Source organism: Pongo pygmaeus, chromosome 7, assembly GCF_028885625.2.
Source record: "Pongo pygmaeus isolate AG05252 chromosome 7, NHGRI_mPonPyg2-v2.0_pri, whole genome shotgun sequence".
Taxonomy (NCBI): domain Eukaryota; kingdom Metazoa; phylum Chordata; class Mammalia; order Primates; family Hominidae; genus Pongo; species Pongo pygmaeus.
The window spans coordinates 81549730-81573442 of NC_072380.2; the positions used below are offsets into that span (position 1 = coordinate 81549730).

Sequence of the window (23713 nt, forward strand, 5' to 3'; positions counted from 1 at the left end):
TGTATCTATTGAAGCACACTTTCAGAATTGATGGCACCTCTAGGGATTGAAGTGTCTCCAGATGCCAAGTTCAATTCTATGGCATTTTTCTTCTCCAGGGTCTTGGCTGCACAATCTCTCACCATCTTGGCAGCTTTCCAATGCCTTAAGAGAATTTTCAAAATTTGTCCAGCTTCTATAGTTGTTTGGAGTGGGAGGGTTTGTCCAAGCCACCTAGCTTGCAATTTCCAGAAACAGAAATCTTATATATTTTTTTTAAAATACATATAAATCTCTGGGAGGATATATGAGAAAGTATATAAATGTGCTTACCTCTTGGGAGAAAGATAGAAATTTGGGTAAGGAAACTTTTCACTTTCAGCATACAACCTTTCATATACAGTTAGAATTTCTTTTTCTTGTAAGTATGCATTGCTTTTATTTTAAAAATCTAGTTTATAAAATTATTAAATAAAAGTTTAAAAAGAAAAATAATAAATAACAATAACTTGGTGACAATTATTTAATATTCACTACATGGAAGTATTATCGGAAGGCCTGCATAAACTACAGGTTGGAAGATAATGTCTGTCTGTTAATCTGATGTGCAATCTATATCACATAGCTAAAAAATACACTTCTGTGAAGGAAAAGAACACATGGAAAAAAATAAGTTAAAGAAGGCAAAAAGGAATCAGCAATATTAGCCATTGTATTTGAGATCTTAAAGTTTATTATTTATGTGTCCTGTTATTCACAATTAATAAACATAATGATCATCAATTGTTAGGCACTTAATATATGTAATAATATATATAGTGGTTTCTAATCACTAAGTTAACATTTTTAAACGAGAATATCTGTTTTCAGGGCAAAATATAAAGCATAGAGACTTTCCAAAATTAGTATGTGACTTAAAAGACATGCAAAAGTGCTCCCTATAAATATTAACTTGCTTATGCCACAAATATGTACTCAACACTATTTGACAGTCCTAATAGACCCAAGCATTCAGTCATTTGGCAAAACCAACAAAGACTGTGGCTTAAATGGGTCTGAATGATAGCGAGAACCATTGTTCTGCAGTTTCCCTCAGTTGTGATACCAGACCCTTGTGCAATAAGTACCACAGAAGGAAAATATTGACAAAAGAAAAAAATAGCAACATAAATTTTAAACTCAAGCTAATGGCATTTTCATTGTGAGCTGCAGGTTACATCCTAATTCAATGAAGCTATAACTTTGCAAATATTCGTTGTCTATTAACAAGTTTGAGCTAGAAATTGATTTCAAAATGGAAAAACATAGGGGCATGTGGAAGATGTCTAGTTTACAGTGATACACAGAACATTTACAAAAGATACGTGAACTACTCATATTTTGCTTCTCTGAACTGAACACTTCATTTATCCTTTTCAGCTCTATGAGTGAACAATTTGTTCCTTAGGGAAAAAAAAAAGTAAAGCTGAACGTTTTTGAAAAACCTTTCAAATCTCTACTCATATCCAGTTTATATTTCAGTTATACAATCCCATCTCAATACCCTGTAAGCCATAATTATCAAGTAAATCACATCACAGGCGCCTCCTATAAAAGAGAAAGGAAAGGGAAGAAAGGAAATGCATACATGTATGTGTCTATGTGTGTATATCTATGTACACCAAACCAAAGAAGAAAATGTAATAGTCATAATAACGTAGCTGATACTTTATAATTTTATAAATCCCCTTCTCCACTTGCTCCATGTTCCTTTATTGTAAATTATATTCCTTGTTCAGAATCAATCTTAATTGAGATTACCAGGACAGTGCACGATGTCAGAAGTTTGGCAAGCAGGGAAGGCAAGTGCGTATCTTAAACAAGTGTTTATTCCCGTGAATATAAGTCCTTCAGACAGAAGATATCTAATATTATTCACCTTCTGCTAGAGTATGCTGCCCTACTAAGGACCAGCTTTGATATTTGCTATTGATAGATTGTGCATTAATAAAAAGCAGTAGCTTGATCAACTGCAGTGATGAGAAAATTAGGTGTTAAGCCCCCATCCTTGCCACCATGGCTGCGTTGTTCATAAGCACATTAAGCAAGCTTTGAGGTAGCTATGACCTAGGCTGACAAACACCTGCAGAGCAGGCCATTTTGTGCACCAGACTGTTGAGAACCTCTTCTGTAAGATTTTATGTTGAATATTAATTTGGAACACAAATATTTGCCCATTTTAAGAAGACTATCACATTCCTCTTCCCCAAACTTTCTTTTCATCATTTCTGACTGTGTTATCTTCGAAGTCCCTAGCCATCTGACCAAACCACTGATCATTATCTAAGAATCAGTGGAGCTTCAGTACAAAAGTGAATTCTCTTTCCAGGCAAATGGATAAGCAGATACAACTCTCATTGCCCTTTACTTGGAAGATTTTGCTTTCTCAATAAACTTCAGCAGCAGGAAGGGGACTATAAGGCCACAGTTAGTCTATTTCCAGCGAGTGTTGGCAGATCATGGATGACTACTCAACTGCCCTTAGGAAACATCCCATGAGGAATGAGTATAGATTGAAAGAAGGCAGTGAAGGAGTAGGTGCGCTGGGCATTGTGAACCACCTGCTCTTTGAATAAATTTGTGCTTTCAGGGTCTGCTCTAGTCACGTGATGATGGAGTCCTGCCATCAAGCTCAGGTAACAGGGGGTTCACAATGGCTTTTGCATCTAAATCAAAAAATCTTTGCATTGATAGAATCATGCACTCTTCTATATCTTTCAATAACACTGTTTATACAAATATCTAAAAATGATAAGTGGTTGAATTTTGCACAGCTCACATAGCTTTGTCTATCATACAATCAGAACTTAGTATTCCACTAAAAATCATAGTTCTTTACCCATTAGTCTATAGCTTAGTGTATTAGTCTTATCTGCTTTTATTCAGCTGTAACATTCACTATCCAATATATTATTAGATTTTTAAAACAGTTCTCAGATGTAGGTTGATTTTATTTTCTCATTATTTATCTACACAGTTTATTTTCTATAGGTCATATACTTCACTGTTTATTATAAATTTATTTATTCTTATTCCAGTATTGATTCTCCTCCTTATCATGTTTTTTGTTGTTGTTGTTCTGTGAGATATTCTCAGCATATGCCAGTGTTGTTTTGGTGTTAAATACCCACAACGATTTTGATTCTATTTTTAGCAATTTGGCTACTTAAACAACACTTCCAGATTATGTAAAGCAACATTTTATCTTTCGCAACATACTTTGTGGATCTGACCTTAGTTCGTACTAACACTAAATCTAGGAGGTAAGGTGGGCAGAGAAGGTTTTCTTTCTTTCTTTCTTTCTCTTTCTTCTGTCTTTCTTTCTTTCTCTTTATTTTTACATTTTTTATATTAATAGGCTATTTTTAAAAACAGTTTTAGGTTTATAGAAACACTGAGCAGATAGTATAGACTTCCCATATTCCACTCTCCCTTACACAGTCTCCTATTATTAACACGTTGCATTAATGTGGTATGTTTGCTACAAATGATGAACCAATGTAGGCATGTTATTCTGACCTAAAGTCCATAATTTACATTTTTTTACTATTTGTACTCTTTAAGTTCCATGGCTTTTGACAAATGTATAATGTCATGTATCCACCCTACAGAATAATGCTGCCAACCTGAACCTCCCCTGGGCTTCACCTATTCATCCCTCTCCCTCCCCATTAACTCTGGCAGTCACTGATCTTTTTACTGGCTCTGTAGATTTTCCTTTTTCATAATGTCATATAGTTGGAATCATTCAGTATGCAGTCTTTCCATAATGACTTCTTTCACTGGCAATAGGCATTTAAGATTTCACTACATCTTTTCATGGTTTGGTAGCCAACTGATTTTTATAGCTAAATAATATTCCCTTGTATAGGTGTACCACAGTTTATCTACACATTGACCTACTGAGAGACATTTTGGTTGCTTCCAGTTTAGGGCAACTATTAATAAAGCTGCTATAAACATCTGTGTGCAGGTTTTTATGTGGATGTAAGTTTTCAACTCATTTGGGGAAATACCTAAAAGTGTGATTGGTAGATCATGTGGTAAGACAAAGTTAAACTTAGTAAAAAATAAATAAAAATAAAGGGTCCGGGAGCAGTGGCTCACACCTGTAATCCCAGCACTTTGGAAGGCCGAGGTGAGCGGATCACGAGGTCAAGAGATCGAGACCATCCTTGCCAACATGGTGAAACCCTGTCTCTACGAAATACACAAAAATTAGCTGGGCATAGTGGCCCACACCTGTAGTCCCAGCTGCTCGGGAGGCTGAGGCAGGAGAATTGCTTGAACCCGAGAGATGGAGGTTGCAGTGAGCCGAGATAGTGCCATCGCACTCCAGCCTAGTGACAGAGCGAGACTGTCTCACAAAAATAAATAAAATAAAATAAAATAAAATAATTTTTAAAACTGGCAAACTGTCTTCCAAATGGTTGAACAAGCAATGAATGAGAGTTTCTGTTGTTCCATAGCCTAAATAGCCTTTGTTGCTGTCAATGCTTTGGATTTTAGCCATTCTAATAGGTATGTATAGTGGTATCTCATTCTTGTCTTAACTTGCATTTCCCTGATGATTTGATCTTCAGCATCTTTTTTATGTTTAGTTGCCATATCCTCTTTTGTAAGGTGCCAGTTCAAATTTTATGCCAATTTCTTAATTGACTTTTTTATTTTCTTATTGATGAGTTTTAATAGTTCTTTGTATATTTTGAATACAATTTCTTTTTTATTTGTTTGTTTGTTTGTTTGTTACTTGAGACAGTCTTACTGTCACCCAGGCTGGAGTGCAGTGGCACAATCTTGGCTCACTGCGACCTCTGCCTCCCAGGTTCAAGCAATTCTCCTGCCTCAGCCTCCCAAGTAGCTGGGACTACAGGCACACGCCACCACACCGGCTAATTTTTTTTTTTTTTTTTCAGTATAGACGGGGTTTCGCTATGTTGGCCAGGCTGGTCTCAAACTCCTGACTTCATGATACTCCCGCTTCAGCCTCCCAAAGTGCTGAGATTACAGGCGTGAGCCACCGCGCCTGCATGAATACAAGTTCTTTATCAGATATGGGTTGCCAATATTTTCCCTCAATTTGTGACTGGTCTTTCCATTCTCTTAAATGTGCTTGATTTTTTTTTTTTTTTTTTTTTTTTTTTTTTTTAGATGGAGTTTTGCTCTTGTTGCCCAGGCTGAAGTGCAGTGGCACAATCTCGGCTCACTGCAACCTTCACCTCCCAGGTTCAAGTGATTCTATTGCCTCAGCCTCCTGAGTAGCTGGGATTACAGGTGCAAGCCCAGCTAATTTTTTGTATTTTTAGTAGAGGCAGGGTTTCATCATATTGGCCAGGCTGGTCTCAAAATCCTGACTTCAGGTAATCCACCCTCCTCGGCTTCCCAAAGTGCTAGGATTACAGGCGCAAGCCACTGCACCTGGCCATGCCCATTTAATTTTGTTTCTGTCACTTGCAAATGAAAGAATTCTGGCTAATAGATCTTTGTAGACTTTCATTAATATATAAAATCGATTTTAAAATTGTATCGGAACTTGACCATTGAAGATCATCTGTCAATCCAAGGATATGTATGTTGCTACCATTTAAGAGATTGTCATTAATTAGTGAGTCCTGTAGATAAGACCCACAAGGGATTAGCCTGAGTAAGCTATCCCTAACCTTCTGAACCTTTCATTCAGGCAGATTTAGCAATAAAAAAAAAAAAAAGAAAGAAAAAAACTTTATAGGAAATATATACTTTACAACACCTGAAGAAGTGTCTCCATTTTCTTTTCACAGTTCTGTTTCATTCTGGCAACTTATGACGAAGAACCTCTAAGTCTAAAAATTATAAAGAAAAAAATGGGGTAATGAAAATAATTAGATATAAATATTAATATTACTTATAGAATATTTTAAAACTCCAACAAACTAACGGCTCTCAATTTTCCATTTGCTTTTATGTTTATCAAAATGCAAAGGGACAAAGTTGTTGATATGTCATGTTGCATAATTGATTTATATATAGAAGTAATTCATGATAGTCAAAATTAAAATATTATGCCTTGATATAGCAGTGCTCATTACAGTAAAATCACTCTAGGTTATGGAAACATCTTTTCAATTTACAGTGTAAGGTTATTCCAACAACATAAAAATAGAATTTAATTGAGTTTGGGTAGAATTATTTCCAACATATGTGTGAGATGAATTCAAGATTGGGAGCAGGGGGTGTAAAACAATGTTTCTTCAAGGATGTTTTCCTTCTGGTCTAAATGGTAACAACATTAAACCTGCCCTCTGCAAATTGTGCCATCTGGTCCTCACCAGAAGAGTCCGTGACTATGTGGCTTTCATCGGTCCAAGGCAGGGCTGGTCTTCTCCCCTTCACGCTGATTTTCTGGTTTGAGGACCCGTGCTCTGAGGCGTATAAACTGCTTTACTTCCCCTATTAAGACGTTGACATGAATCCAAAGTGGTATTCCTGCAGTAGTGAAGAAAGGCTTCAAAACTGAAATGAACCACCCTTGCAGTTTAATGCTCTTGTCATGTAGAGTTTCTTCCTTTCTTTCCTTTCTTCTGTCCTGTTTTCCTTTCTTAATTTTTTTTTTAAATAAAGACTACAAACAGCAGGGGATATACAGACCTTGCAACCACTAGAAAATGAAATGTTTCCACAGCACTGAGATGCATTTAGTGCTAAGACGGAAATTTAGTTCCTTCTGTTCTTTTGTAAGGAGAAAGTCTTTTTTGAAACAAAAATGAAATAGAAATAATTTCAGGGTGATGGGATATCCCCAGCCTTCAGGTCATGCTGCTCTCTCATCATTTTTTAGGCTGCTTGGTGATAAAAGAAAACGAAAAAAAGAGAAAATTTCCTAATCAGAGTTTCATCAGCTGAGTGATCAACAAGAGAAAATGGCCACTTTTATATTCATTAAAGTAACTTTTCAAAGAGGAGAGATTTCAGAATTAGTGACACTGAGTGCATATTGCTAAATTTATTGTTGACCGTTACTTGAAACTTTTTGTTTGATCTTTCTTTGTTTTCTTCTGTGGTGTAGCTTCATTATATATATGTGGTTGCATCTTTCTTTTAAGTTCAGTCTGACAATTTAGTTTCCTTATGTTTCATTGTTCTGGGAATCACATTCAAAAGAAATTAAGAGGTTTTTTAAATTCAAAAAAAGCAATAAATCTTTCAACAAATAACATAAATTTTTAATTAAAAAATAGAAACAGCTACATGTATTATATGTATATAAAACATTTCTTTATTTGATCTTTCTCCAATGATAACAGTATTATAAGATGGTTACAATTAAAATAGTGTAATATAAAAAGGTAGAGGTGCAGAAATAATTTTGTGTATACTCCCCACCTCACCCCATCCATCTACCACCATCTCAGCCCGCTGAGTTAACCGATGTTGGCCCCCTTTGATATATCCTTTTATGCTGCTATGGTTACATATTCTTTATGCCATACATAGAGATTTGGAGGTAATACTTTAAGTGAAAAATAATCATATCATATGGGTTTTTTGCAAATTGTGTTATTTATTTTGAAAATATGTCATAGAAGATTTGTATGATGAATTTTTTTAACTTTTTATTACAGAAAATTTCAAATATATACAAAAGTAGGAAGACTTGTATAATTAACCCCCATGTACCCATCAACCAGCTTAAACAATGATCAACTAAAAGACAATATTTTTTGCGTCTTACCCTCCGTACTCAATTATTGTGACACAAATTTAGACATCATGCTACATCAATCATAAATATTTAAGGTGTACCTATTAATAGAAATGATGAATATTTTAGTACAACCATGATACTTTTTAACAATCTAAAAATTAATAGCCAGCCAGTATTCAAACGTCCAGTTTTCTCATAAATGAAGTCTTATGGTGCTACAGAATTTCTCACAATATGGATCTTTTTGGTCAGGAATAACTCACAGGTGGATTTGCATATATCTCCAGAATGCACATGTCTGCTGGTCTCTTTTTTTGTGATATTAGCAGCCATTGATAATCATTGCCTACTTCTATTAATTTATTAGTGGTTGCAAAATTGTAATGGTCTAATGATACAACTTTTTCTTGATTCATTACCTGGAATACTTCTATAAAAAGAAAAGGCCTTTAATCAACAAGTTTCTTACTCTGAGGAGGAGTTCATATAGGAAAGAGAGAACAAATGCTTAAATATTTCCCTTTGCTTGCCTCTTTTCAAAATAATGAATAAGATTTCTTATATCCTCCAAAAATATCCAATGATTTCTAAGTATAAATATAAATTTATGGATGGAAACATATTTGGTATGTCTCAATCCAGTGTGTTTATTATCTTTTATGATGTTTAAATGGTCATATCTTTTGCCACAGACTTTTGAGCCCATTTTTATAGCCTCTGATGGCTATTTTACCTTCTTAAAATAAGTTATGCCAGCTTTAGCATTTGACAAAATGCAACATCCTTACATGATTAAGAAGAAAAAAACTGAACAAATTAGGTATAAAAAGAATGCACTTCAACATAATGAAGAACATATATGCTGAACCCATAGCTAATATTACACTTAATGGTGAAAAGCAGAATGTTTTTTCTCTAAGAATAGGAACAAAATAAAGATTCCCACACTCACTGCTTCTATTGAATATAGTATTGGAAGTCCTAGCCAGAGCAATTAGGCAAAGAAAGAAGAAAGAGAGAGCATAACAATTAGAAAGAAGTAAAATTTTCTCTGCTTGCAGTTGATATGGTCTTATATCTAGAAAATCCTAAAGACTTCACCAAAAAAAAAACCTAAAACTGTCAAAACTAATAAACAAATTTAATAAAGTTGTAGGATGAGCTTTATTTGTATTGGTCAACAAAATCAATATACAAATCAGTTACATTTCTATACACTAACAACAAACTATCTGAAAAAGTAAATGAAGAAAACAAACAGAAAACCAAACGCCACATGTTCTCACTCATAAGTGGGAGTTGAACAATGAGAAGACAAGGACACAGGGAGGGGAACATCACACACCGGGGCCTGTCAGGTGGTGGGGGGTAAGGGGAGAGAGAGCATTAGAACAAATACCTAATGCATGCAGGGCTTAAAACCTAGATGACGGGTTGATAGGTGCAGCAAACCACCATGGCACATGTACATCTACGTAACAAACCTGCACGTTCAGCACATGTATCCCAGAACTTAAAATTAAAAAAAAAAAAAAAAAAAAAAGTTGATACGGGTAAAACTCAGAGAAAAAAAGAAGGGGAGAATCATGAGACCCATCCCAGCAGGGTGGGAATCATCAGATTATTATTAGGAAATGGAATGAGGTAAATGGAAATTTATTATGTAAAATAAAGGCCTTAATACAGTCTTAAAGGTTGAGTGGACCAAAGAGAGCCCCTGCTGGTCCCCCAGTATTAGAGTGACCCAAGCCAATTTTCTATATTTACCCCAGATTGGAGAAATTTTTTTTAAAAAAATCAGAAAGCAAAGTTACAATAAGGAAAAAAAAAAAAGGACAGGCCAGGCGCGGTGGCTCATGCCTGTAATCCCAGAACTTTGGGAGGCCGAGGTGGGCGGATCATGCGGTCAGGAGCTAGAGACCAGCCTGGCCAACATAGCAAAACACCATGTCTACTAAAAATACAAAACTTAGCTGGGCATAGTGGTGCATGCCTATAGTCCCAGCTACTTGGGAGGCTGAGGCAGGAGAATCGCTTGAACCTGGAAGGCAAATGTTGTGGTGAGCAGGGATTGCACCACTGCACTCCAACCTGAACAACACAGTGAGACTTCAGCAAAAAGAAAGAAAAGAAAAGAAAGGAAAAGAAAAGAAAAAGGATAAAATCCTTAGTAATAAATTAATCAAGGAAGTGAGGAGTCTGTACACTGAAAACCACAAAACATGAAGAAAAGAAATTTTAAAAGACCCAGAAAAATGAAAAGATATGCCATGTTCATGAATTGAAAGAATCAGTATTGTTAAAATAGCCATACTCCCTAAAGATATCTACACATTCAATGCAATCTCTATCAGAATTCCAATGTTATTTTTTGCAGAAACAGAGAAAAAACTCCTAAAATTCATGTGGAACCACAAAAGACCCCAAATAGCCAAAGCAGTCTTGAACAAAATGAACAAAGCTGAAGACGTTATTTATACTTAATGATTTCAAATTATAGTAGAAAGCTATAGTAATAAAAACAGCATGGTATTGGCATAAAAACAGACACATAGACCAATGGTACAGAATTGAGAGCCTGAAAATAAACCCACACATATACAGTCAACTAATGTTTGACAAGGGTGCCCAGAATACAAAATGAAGAAAAGACAACCTCTTCAATAAATAGTATTGGGAAAACTAGATATCCACATGCAAAATAATAAAACCAGGCCATTATGTTATGCCATACACAAAAAATCAACTCAAAATGGATTAAAGGCTTCAATGTAAGGTGTGACAAAAATAAAACTTCTAGAAGAAGACATAGGGGAAAAGTTCTTTGATTCATCTTAGCAATGGATTTTTAGATAAGACACCAAAAGCACAAGCTACAAATGCAGGAATAAACAAGTGGGATTATATCAAACCAGACAGCTTCTGAATAGCAAAGGAAACAACCAACAAAATGAAAAGACTCCAGCCTGGGCAACATGGCAACACCCTGTCTCTACTAAAAATACACAAAATTAGCCAGGCGTGGTGCATGCCTGTTGTCAGGTGCATGCCTGTAGTCTCAGCTACTGGGGAGGCTGAGGTGGGAGAATCACCTGAGCCTAGTGTGTTAGTCCATTTTCACACTGCTATAAAGTAATACCAAAGACTGGGTAATTTTTATGAAGAGATTTAATTGACTCACAGTTCCATATGCTAGGAGGCCTCAGAAAACTTACAATCATGGCAGAAGATGAAGGGAAAGCAAGCACTTTCTTCACAAGGCAACAAGAAAGAGAGAAAGAGTGCATGAAAGGGGAAGACCCCTACACTTATCAAACAAACAGATATCGTGAGAATTCACTCACTATCATGTGTACAGCATAGGAGAAACTGTCCCCATGATCTGATCACCTCCCACCAGTTTCCTCCCTTGACATGTTGGGATAATGGGGATTACAATTTGAGATGAGATTTGGGTGGGGACACAGAGCCAAACCTTATCATCTGGGAAGTCAAGAGTGCGGTGAGCTGTGATCACTCCACTTTACTCCAGCCTAGACAACAGGAGTGAGACCCTGTCTTTTAAAAAAAGAAAAAGAAAAAAAAAGAAAATACAACAGGATGGAAGAAAATATTTGCAAACTATACATCTGATAAGGGGTTAATATTCAAAATATATAAAGACCTCAAACAATTTCACAGTAAGAAAACAGATAACCTGATTAAAAAATGGGGAAAGGACTTAAAAAGACATTTCTCAAAAGAACACATGTGAATGAGCAACAGATATATGAACAGGTACTCAGTATCACTAACCATCAGGAAAATGCAAACCAAACAATAAGGATATATCATCTCACACGTGTTAGGATGACTAATATTAACAAAACAAAAGATAATAAGCTTTAATGAGGATATGAGAGAAAGGAAACCCTGATACACTGCTAGTGGGAATGTAAATTGGTACAGCCTTTAGGAAACAAAAACAGTAAGGAAGTTTCTCAAAATATTAAAAATGGAACTACCACCACTTCTGGGTATTTACTCAGAGGAACTTAAATCAGGATCTTGAAGAGATACCTGCATGCCCGTGTGTTTTGCAGCATGGACAGGATATGCAAACAACCTAAATTTCCACTGATGGACAAATGGATAAAGAAAATGTGGTATACACATAAAATGGAATATTATTATTCAGCCTTTAAAAAGAAGGAAATTGGCCAGGTGTGGTGGCTCACACTCGTAATCCTAGCACTTTGGGAGGCCGAGGCGGGTGGATCACCTGAGGTCAGGAGTTCAAGACCAGCCTGGCCAACATGGCGAAACCCCATTTCTACTAAAAAATACAAAAAAAAAATTAGCTAGACATGGTGGTGCATGCCTGTAATCCCAGCTACTCGGGAGGCTGAGGCAGGATAATCGCTTGAACCTGGAAGGTGGAGGTTGCAGTGAGCCGAGATCACACCATTGCACTCCAGCCTGGACAGCAAGAGGGAAAGTCTGTCTCAAGCTAAAAGAAAAAAAAGAGAGAGAGAGAGAGAAGGAAATCTTGCCATTTGCAACAGCATGGATGGACCTGGAGGACATTAAGCTAATTGAAATAAGCCAGGCACAGAAAGACAGATACTATATGTATGATCTCATTTATATGTGGAGTCCAAAATAGTCAAATTCATAGAAGCAGAGAGTAGAATGGTGGTTACCAGGGACTGAGATGAGGGAAAACTGGGGAGGTGATGGTCAAAGGGCACAAATTTTTATTTATGCAAGGTAAGTTCTTGCATATTGCTTATAGCTAACAATACTGAATTGTACACTTAAAATTTGCTGAGAGTATACCTTATGTTAAGTGTTCTCAACAAAGAAGAAAGCAATAACAAGAATAACAAAGGTGGCAAGAGGAAACTTTGGGAGTCAATTAATATATTTATGGCAGAATGGGCACGGTGGCTCACACCTGTGATCTTAGCACTTTGGGAGGCCGAGGCACGTGGATCACCTCAAGTCAGGTGCTCAAGACCAGCCTGGCCAATGTGAAACCCCATCTCTACTAAAAATACAAAAATTAGCTGGGCGTGGTGGCGGGCATCTGTAATCCCAGCTACTCAGGAGGCTGAGGCAGGAGAATTGCTTGAGACCAGGAGGTGGAGGTTGCAGTGAGCTGAATCATACCACTTCACTCCAGCCTGGGCAAAACAGCAAAACTCCATCTCAAAAAACAAACACAATATGTTAATAGCCTTGATGGTGATGATGGTTTCATGGGTGCATACTTATCCTCAAACTCATCTAGTTGTATACATTAAATGTGTACAGTTTTTCACATAATAAGCATTAAGTAAATGTAAACTAGTATTATTAATTTCAATGTGCTCTTCACACATTCCTACTATTGTGCTTTTTCTTTCAACATTAGAATTCTTAACTTTGCAAGTTTATATTTTTATTATATCCACCTCAATCCTTTCTCAGTCAAACTTAAATCTATACATATTTGTGCAAAGACTTTTGTCATAGAATTGTATTAAGTGCCTTATGGAATATACAATAATTATATCATGAAAAAGATGGTGGGTTGAACATCTCAATCTACTTTGATCCCTCCTGAAACTTCACTAAAATAAGAATAAAAAGATTTTCTTTAATGAACAAACCAACGAAACTGTAAAGAACAGGAAAGGAAGCAAGAAAAACAAGATTTCAGAAGCTGGAAAGCAGACAGACAAGTGAGTAGCAAATCAAAGGATTTATCAGAGAGAGATGTAATTTACACCAGAAAATATCCAGAGCTTCTGTCACCCCACCCTTCCATACGAAAAAGCAAGGAGGATCATCAGACATCTGAGGAAAAGCCGCTAACCTGACAGATAAAGACAAAACCAAACTAACAAGAGAATAACTCCATGGAAGCAGACAACAATGTAGGGAAAGAAACATTATTAAAAAGCAAAAACTATCAATGATATCCTCCAATAAATGAGAGAAAACATTGTAGCCGTGTAATGAGAATGGAACGCTCTTTAAAAAAGGATTCTGAAAACAAAAAGCATAGGTCTTAAGCTCTTGAAAATTAAAACTCTGTTTGCAGAAATTACATGTATTCTATAGAAGAGAAGAAAGATAGGCCTCACAGAAAGAAAACAAAAATGAAGGACATGGAAAATAAGAGTAAAAATACAAGAAAAAGAGAGAGGACGAGTCCAAGAGGCCCTAAAAGGGAGAGCCAACAAACGGAGAAGGATATCATCCACAAACATATTCAAGGGAATTTCAGAAAATTGAAGCATATGACTTCAAAGTACAGAATCCACTAAATGCCCCTCACAGCAGATAAAATAGATGCTACGAAATTTCAGATGACTGAGAAAAAAGAAAATCCTCAGATTTCTGCTGATCACTGAGAGATAAGAGCTTTTTGAGAGAAAAACAGATCACATGAAATGAACCATAAACCTGAATGGCTTCAGGCTTCCTAACAGCTACACTTAAAGCAGGATTACAGTGAAGCAATTCCTTTAAACTTCTGAAGGGAACATGTTTCATACCTAGAATTCCACCCCCCATCCAACTACAGATCAAGTCAGAAGGCCAAGGCAGACATTTCCAGACAAATAACATCTCCGAAATTTTACCTTGTTTTCAACCTATCTATGAAAACTACTGGAGGATACGTACCACAGAAATGAGAGAGTAACACAGGAAAAAGGAAGAATAAAATATAGTAAACAGGAGATGGCACACTGAAGAGACGAGGGAGGAATAATGAAGAAGAGAGACCAAGGATGGCAGCTGTGACCCGGCACACAAGCCAAGCAGGCCAGATGGGCCCAGCTCCAAGGGCTGTGATGGATATTTTTTCAAGAAGATGCAAACAGGAGAAGACCTGATCCATCAGAAGGTCTTCAGACTGTGATTCATGCCTCTTGCTGTCCCTTGTGCCACTGACTCCTCTAGATGTTCAGGTTATTAATTTCCCCATACCATGAAATTTAGACTGGCCTTGAAGTTGAATTATTGATAAAAGCAGAAACAAGGCAATTATTTTCTTCAGAGAAAACAAAACATACAGATTGGGAAAAGGAAGACTTACTTAATACAATGGCTCAGCTTTGAATAGCATATACAATTGTCATGTTATGGTAATATAAACACTGAATTCTGATGTAATCAAAACTATAGGACAATGTTGCAAGGATGAAGACATGGAAAGAGTGCACAGGTATGGTGACAATAGGAGGAAATAGAATTCAGTCTCTCACATCTGTAGAGGCAGATGGAATAACTCAGCTCAAAGTCAGAAACAGCAAGAAAATCATGGAATTTAGAGATATGGAGGTAAATTCTAAAATCACCTAAAGTAAATGAAAGTGTTTCCTGCCAAGAAGGGAAATCAGGGCGGGGCAGGGCAGAGAGGACTGGTATATTTCATAACATAACTTGTAAAACTATCTAGCTCTTTAAACTATATGTACATGTAATTGCAGTAAAAGTAAAGGAAAATTGAAATCACTTTTATGAAAATAGGATAACTAACCTGCGTTTTACAATTCTCTTTCCCAAATGAGATAAAGGGTACTTCTTCAAAGCTTATTTCCATAATTTATTTCTTTATCAACTTCTTTTATCATTGATGGAGCCTATCCTGTCTTCATTAAAGCAAAATTAGCATTAGTACAGTTCATTCATTTATTTATTCAATCAATAAATAGATATCAAGGCATCCTTGCCTTAAAGGAGCTCACCATACCTCAGGGGGAACATTAAATTACAAATCCCCAGCTGCCTGAGGAGAAGAATATCAAATGTCTCATGAGAGGACAGGACAGGGATAGATTTGCCTGGAAGTATCTCAGAAAGTTCCACAAAGGGATTTTAAAGACCTGAAAGAGGAGACTAGGTAGATTTTTATTTTACTTTGTACATTCTCAAGGTAATTCAGTAAAATGAATGTTAAAGAGTATATCTCTGTGCGGATCACTCTACTAAAGGCTATAGGAAACACGAAGATGAACGAGGATAAGGTCTTTACTGCTGGCCCAAAATATAAGAGAGTAAAGTAAGCACTAACATAAAAGTTCAGAGAGCTTCGGGAGAGTGGACACAGAGAGTTGTTCCAGAGAAGGGATCTGGAGTTTTGGGAAAGTGCAGTTTGAGAGGTGAGACCTGATTAAGTGTCTGTCTGTTCATTGGCTTCCAGAAGCAGCATACTTTATTTATCTGTTCACTCATAATACTTTCCTTCATTCAACTGCCATATATTAAGTGCCTACTCTGTACCAGACACTGGACTGGGTCTGAGTATACAAGGTGTACTTGAGCACAGGCAAAGGAAGACATCACAGAGCAAGTCCAAAGAAAGGAGACAAGCTGGCTGGGTTGGCGTACAGGAGGGAGTGGAAGTGAGGACACGAAGGGAGGAGAGGAGAGAGGTGGCAAGGAAAGATGAGTCATAAAAATCAAAGAAGGCAGGGATGACTACCCTTTATGTTTAATTTTTCCCAACTTTCTCTAACTCCTAAATTATTGCCTGCTTTTAGGAAATTTTAAAGCCCTTGCGGAAAAAATTCTTAAAATAAACCTGTGTAGAAGTTAGTTGGCTCCTCTGGGTTCCTTGGGTGGAATATAACCTGACAGCCTGAATGGTGCTGTCCCTTGGGGCCCTTGCCGGGTCCCAAGCCTGTGGGCCCTTATGTGATATCCCACCACTACCCAGCCTATGCCTTCACTCTCTAAGAGCAGAAATGGAGCAGCTCAGTGTTTTGGTGGTTCATTTGTGTGGTAGCATGTGTCGGTACTTCATTCTTTTAGTTTCTTCTTAAGCTGCTTTGTTGAGATATTAACTCATGTACCATATGATTCAACCATTTAAAGTGAAAAGCTTTTAAGTATACTCACAAAGTTGTACAGCCATGACCGCAATCAATTGTAGAACACTTTCCTTGCCCCAAAAAGAAACCTCATACCCATTGGCAGTAGTACTGTATTCCTTTTGTGGCCGAGTGCTATTCCCTTGCACGGATAGATCATATTTGGTCTATCCATCCATTTATTGATGAACATGTGGGTTGCTTCAACCTTTTGGCTATTGAGAATAGTGCTTCTGTGGACATTTGTTTGCAAGTTTCCCTGGAGACAGGAAGCAGACTGGCAGTTGCCAGGGACTTGAGAAATGGGTAGGGGGAGTGACTGACTTATTAAGTTCAGGGCTTCCTTTTGAGGTGATGACAAATGTTCTGAAATATAACTTTGGGATTGCACAGCATCGTGAACCTACTTAATGCCACTGAATCGTGTACTTTAAAATGGTTAAAATAGTAAATGTCATGTTTTGTGTATTTGCCATAATAATGCTCCCTTTTTCTTCTGTCAGAAGTCTCATTTCCTTTGCTCCCACTATCTCTCGCTTGCCCAGGCAGCTTCCTCTTCTCCGCCTTTAGTAAGGTCTTTAGTAAAGGCTGTACTCTCAGCAGCACTTGGGTGTCACTTAAAACTGTAGGGAGAAAGTGCCCAAAACAACTTGTTCTAACAGGAGAGTTTACCTGGTTGACATATTCTGCAGAAAATCCCCGTGGACAATTCAGCCATTCCCATCTCCATGTCTGAACTTCTTTCTTCACTTTGACTGCTGAAATCTTTACAGCTTCTATTAAAATTGCTTCTTAAATATAAATAGCTGCAATCTCATTCCAATTCATTCCATGATTTCAGGCTCCTAACATACACGCGCGCGCGCACACACACACACACACACACACACACATGGTGCTTAGAGCCTCACCTACTCTCCTTTCTCTTACTTGGGGAATATTATCTACAGGGCTCTGTGTGCTTCAAGGCCCACATATCTCTTCCTTGGGATGAACAAAGAGGCAGAGGCCCGACTGGCAAGATTCCTAAGGATGAGAGATTTCTCACATGTAGCCAGCAGAGGTTGAAGGAAGAGGTCCAAGTTACTTTGGTCATCAGGAGCTGACAGTGCCTCAGAGCTGGCACTGGGCTTGGGACTCCTCCCCACCCCACCACTATCTCCAGTTTTCTTGAGAAGAGTGACAGTAAAGGTAATCTGTTATCTCCCTATGTCTCAGTGTTTGCCTTTATCTGCTGACTGGGCGAGACTTCTTTAGTTTCTGAAGAAGTTTTGTGGTTGTTTTTCTTAGCCACAGCAGGCAAGGACTATGCCTAATAATTAGAACAAGCTAGTGATAAGAATTGCAGAAGAGTCTTTAGGAACTTAACATTAATGAGTAGATAGATGATTCTTAACTGTCTGCTACACTCATACAGGTAAAATCATGTGAAAGTGATTTTCATATCTATGGTAGTATTCCAAACAAAAGTAAATTCTGGCCAGGCACGGTGGCTCAAGCCTGTAAGCTCAACACTTTGGGAGGCCAAGGTAGGAGGATTCCCTAAGTCCAGGAGTTTAAGACCAGCCTGGGCAACATAGAGAGATCCCATCTCTACAAAAAAAAAAAAAAAAAAAATTAGCCAGATATGGTGGCACACGCCTGTAGTCCTAGCTACTCAGAGGGCTCAGGTGGGAGGATCACTTGAGCTTGGGGGGTCAAGGCTGCAGTGAGCCACGATTGTGCCACTGCACTCTAGCTTAGGCAACAAAGCAAAACCTTGCCTCAAAAAAAAAAGAAAAAAAAAAATCGGCCGGGCAAGGTGGCTCATGCCTGTAATCCCAGGACTTTGGGAGGCCGAGGCGGGCGGATCAGGAGGTCAGGAGACGGAGCTCATCCTGGCTAACACAGTGAAACCCCGTCTCTACTAAAAATACAAAAAATAAGCTGGACGTGGTGGCGGGCGCCTGTAGTCCCAGCTACTCAGGAGGCTGAGGCAGGAGAATGGCGTGAACCCGGGTGGCGGAGCTTGCAGTGAGCCGAGATCGCGCCACTGCACTACAGCCTGGGCAACGGAGCGAGACTCCATCTCAAAAAAAAAAAAAAAAAAAAAAAATCTAAAACAGAAATCTGAGGTGCTAGCATTTGATGTTTGTGTGTCTGCAAGAGAGAGAAAAGGTGACTACTGCTTATAAATTTACAGATTACTTGGGTTGTTTTTATTAGTAGAAAATTTTATCTTTAGAAATAGACAATAAAGTATTTTGACATTTTAAATTTAGTGAGGGCAGAGAGCGGTGTTCATGCCTGTAATCCTGGCACTTTGGGAGGCTGAGGAGAGCGGATCGCTTGAGGTCAGGAGTTTGAGACCAGCCTGGTCAACATGGTGAAACTCCATCTCTATTAAAAATACAAAAATTAGCCAAACGTGGTGGTGCGTGCCTGTAATCCCAGCTACTCGGGAGGCTGAGGTGAGAGGATAGCTTGAGCCTGAGAGACGGAGGTTGCAGTGAGCCGAGATTATGCAACTGCAATCCAGTCTGGTGACAGAGCAAGATAACTAACTAACTAACTAACTAAATAAATAAATAAATAAATACATTTAGTGAGGAGCAAATGTAAGCACTCAGAATCCTCAAAGCTGATTTATTTTTATTTATCTCTAGGGAAAACCTAAGAACGTATGACATGAATTTGCTTGGCTATTCACCTTAATTTTTGCAGTGAAAGTTTCGATTTGCCTCCTATCCTATTACAAAATTCAGATATTCTCTTTGTTTTGTCTTTATTTCCTAAGAAATTATTTCTTTTGTTCTTAATGGAAGATTCCAAAGATATATCTCCTGACTCAGTGTTGGCTTACAGACCCTTTTAGACAAGCTTGTTTTGTATCCAGGAAGTTCTTTAGATTCTCAACTAGAAGCCAAATGAGTCACCATTTTGTCTTCTGCATCTTTCAAATAGAATTTGTTTTTGAAATAATAGCTTTATTGAGATATAATCCACATATTGTATAATTCATCTTTTTAAAATGTACAGTTTAAAGGTATTTAGTATATTCACACAGTTGTGCAATTGTCATCACAATCAATTTTGGAATTTTGGAATATTTCATCACCCTCAAAAGAAACCTCATACCCATTAACAGTAACTCCTCACCTCCCCCTCCCCCAGTTCCTGGCAACTACTAATCTAGTTTCTGTCTCCATGGATTTGTCTATTCTAGATATTTTTCATAAATAGAATCACAATATTTGTTCTTTTGTGTCTTCTTTCACTTTTCACAATATTTTCAAGGTTCATCCATGTTGTAGCATATATCATCACTTCATTCCCTTCTATGGCCAATGAATACGGCATTGTATGGATATACCACATTTTATTTATCCATTCATTAGTTGATGGACATTTGGGTCATTTCTATCATTCAGTTATTATGCAAAGTGCTACTATGAACATATGTGTACGAGTTCTTGTGTGGATGTATGTTTTCATTTCTCTTGTGTTCACATAAACATTTTAACTTAATACAGACTAGACTTGAGCCTGAATGACTTGGGTAGGTGTGTCCATGCCTGGAAAGGAAGAGGAGAGAGAATCAAAGGAGAGCGATATCAGTAAGGAGACAGAACTAACTTCACTAATTCCCCAATTTGCAAACCCCTCTAAAATAACACCATCTGATATCATAACATTATAGAACCACAATTTTACATATGAGCAACTGAGAACCCAGAAAAGGTAAATAACTTGCTCAACAATTTGTTGAAAACCAACTGGACCAAGGGCCAATGGTTCCTATTTCTTAGTAAACTTCCTTTTGCACCACCTGCATTGCATTAGTACACACTGATATCCAGGTGGTGTCTAATTAGAAAAATTTAAGTTGCCAAGGATCCTATTTAAAAAAAAAAAAAAAAGTTGAGAATTGGCTAGGATTTTCTTCATTTCACCAGGAATAGAAATATCTCTGTTAATCAAAGCTAACTCTTATGGAGGTCTTAGTATGCACTATGTACTAAGCAGTGTTTTGCTTAAGCTGCCATATTTAATTTTGAAAAGCACCCCATTTTACAAATGAAGGAACCAGATTAAAAAAAAAAAAAGAAGAAGTCACACAGCTTTAATACATGATGAAGAAGCAAGTTGAAGCCAGAAGCATCAGATGCTATGAGATTTGGTTATGAAGTATTTTGCTGTGCTGATAGATACAGATAAACATACTTTGTCCTCTGTCTCCTTTCTTTGTCCTCCCACTCCCATTGTTGTTTTCATAGGTTATGACGGTTTTGTTTTTTTTTTTCTTGAGAAGGATTCTCACTCTGTCGCCTAGGCTGGAGAGCAGTGGCATGATCTCAGCTCACTGCAACCTCCGCTTCCTGGGTTCAAGTGATTCTCCTGCCTTGGCCTCCTGAGTAGCTGGGATTACAGGTGCCCACCACTATGCCCAGCTAATTTTTTGTGTTTTTAGTAGAGATGGGATTTCACCATGTTGGCCAGGCTGGTCTCAAACTCCTGGCCTCATGATTCACCCACCTTGGCCTCCCAAAGTGCTGGGATTACAAGAGTGAGCCACCACGCCCAGCCCACAGATTATGAGTTTTAGACAACCTACAAATCAGACATTTGTAAACTGGGAATGTTTATAAATTTATAATTGTCCTAAGCAAAAATATGAAATCATTCCATGTCTAAATAAAATCACATGTATCCTCCAAAATTGTCGACAAAAATGATATGTTCTTCATCTCAGGCCAGGATAACAAATGCTTTTTGAACTTAAATGCAAACTCCAGTCAGTTGTTAGTGGCTCCTAGAGTACTGTGTTGAAAATGATTCTAAAGCCTTGATCTAAATGATTCTAAAGCCTGAATGTTTTTAAAAATTATCACATCAAGGCCACACACTGCCCCACTGTCTGGTCCCACTGACTCACAAGCCACCACCCCACAGATTGGCTCGGCTCTGGCCTGTGTCATATCTGGTTCCCCCAGCCTTGCTGCTATAAAGAAAGTGCTTCAACAGCTCTGGCAGGAGGCTGGGCTCAACTGTATCAAAGTATCCCAGGGATCTTCAAACTTGAAACAATTCTGTCTGCAGAATGTTCCACATGACTTCCTGCTGACTGGGGTATCTTCGAGTACAAATCTCTCCAGACTCCAGAACATCTATTCCCTTTTGTGGTCAAATGGACCTTTCAAAGGTTTCCCAAACCACTTCTCATGAACCAGTGAATATTCAAAAGAGAGCTAGAAATTTGAAGCCTGTACAAAAACTTATCCCTATAACATATGTGCCATAATATACAAACTTCTACCTTTTCAGTCCTTCACATCTACCTCTTTGAATTTTCATGAATTTCTATTACACAAGGGTAATTATTTTATGTACACTGGCAGCAGCATACAAGCAAATATGTAGTATAAAAACAATTCTCACAATAAAGTGAGGGCAGCAGAATTTGGTTATGTGTACGTTCCTTTTTAATGACTTTTTTTTCATAGATATGTCCACTTGCTTTTTCACTTTAAAAAATAAGATTCTGAGACCAGGCATGGTGTAGCTCACCCCTGTAATCCCAGCATTTTAGGAGACTGAGGTAGGGAGATCGCTTGAGCTTAGGAGTTCAAGACCAGCCCGGGCAATTAGCAAAACCCCATCTCTACTAAAACAAATAAAAATGAATAAAATTTTTTTAAAAGTTGGGTGTGGTGGTGCATGCCTATAGTCCCTGTAGTCCTGACTACTTGGGAGACTAAGGCAGGAGAATCCCTTAAGCCTGAGAGATTGGGGCTGCAGTGAGCTATGATCGTGCCACTGCACAATAATATTAAAAAATAAGATCCTGGGCTGGGCATGGCAACCTGTAACACCTGGAGTAGTAGCCACTCTGGAGGCTGAGGCAGGGATATTACTTGAGCCCAGCCTGGGCAACATAGTGAGACAGCATCTCTAAAAAAAAACAAATAATAATAATAAGATTTTATTGATGCCTCATTTGGATCATATTATAGTTAAATAAGGAGAGGCAACAGAAAATCAAGGGTTGTAAATGCCCTCACTTTAATGTGAGAATTGTTATATTAGATAAGAATTACTTAAATAGTTGAGTAACTTCAATCTTGATAAGAGTGACTAATGTAAAGGAAAAATTTTTGGGCATAGCTTGGTAACCAAAGGAGTTCATGAGCTAGTATAGTAATCATATTTTCCAAATTTCAAATTGGAACATATGACCTTATAATAATTTTTAAAATGTATCAATTTATTGGTAGAAAGATACTTGGCAAAGATATTAAAATTAAATAGCATTCGAGGATGTTTTAAATAAATCACCTTTATAGATAAAATATAGAATTACAGTATATTTGCTGATAATTCTGGAAAATACAGTGTTGTTGATTTACATAACAATAAAAAAAAGAATTTGGAGTTGCTGGTCTCCGATTTCTCCAAAGAAAAGCTTTTACAGCTTGCCAGACCCAACGTCCTCCCTGAAATTCACTCACCTCCTTCTGCTTCTGTCTGAAATCTATATAAAAGAAGAACTTTTCTAGCCAGCTCGAAACACACATTTCTCTCCAGATTGAGCTAATGTTCTTAAGAGCAGACTGTCAGTCAGGTTCTGAGAGTTCAATTTCTAGAGGTACAAGGAAGCCACTTCCTATATTAGCTGTAATTTTAGGGTCATTCACATGGAGATTCTGGGCTCTCACCCGTTTGCTTGCCTGAAATCTACCCTTCTAATCATTTGCTTACTCTCCAGGGGCGGCTTAGTTTCATCTTGAGTATTCTCTGGTGAGTAGGCAATCTGCTATTTTCATGAGGGGTCTGGAAATTCTTCACTGGAGTATGAATTCCTCCAAATTCCAGGTTCATTGTCCTTGCTTGTGACCTTTAGCCCCAGTTGAAGACATTTCCCGCAGTCTTCTGCATTTAGCTTTAGGACCCTCTGCCAAGCCCAGTGCTACAAAGTCTTTTTGACTTGGGCATCCCTAGTCAGCTCTATCCCTGGATTAGTGTTTTTCTCTTTTTCCTATAATAAACATAGAAATGGGAGCCAGTATATTAGCTCAGTGAAATCTCAAGGTAAACCTACTATGCTTCCTTTATTGCCCATCAATAATCCTTTCATTTTGTCATGTTTTCTTGCCTTTTCGTACCCTGATAGTTATCTGTACTTAAA

General features: G+C 37.7%; 1 long non-coding RNA gene across 1 annotated transcript; it reads right to left on the reverse strand.

Annotated features, from left to right (window-relative positions):
• Positions 1-709: 709 nt before the first annotated feature.
• LOC129042471 (uncharacterized) lies at positions 710-23713 on the reverse strand. Its single transcript, XR_008504137.2, has 4 exons — positions 23287-23713; positions 23037-23167; positions 5768-5840; positions 710-1566 (listed from the first exon to the last, which is right to left on the reverse strand). It is a non-coding gene; the product is annotated as an uncharacterized LOC129042471 (long non-coding RNA).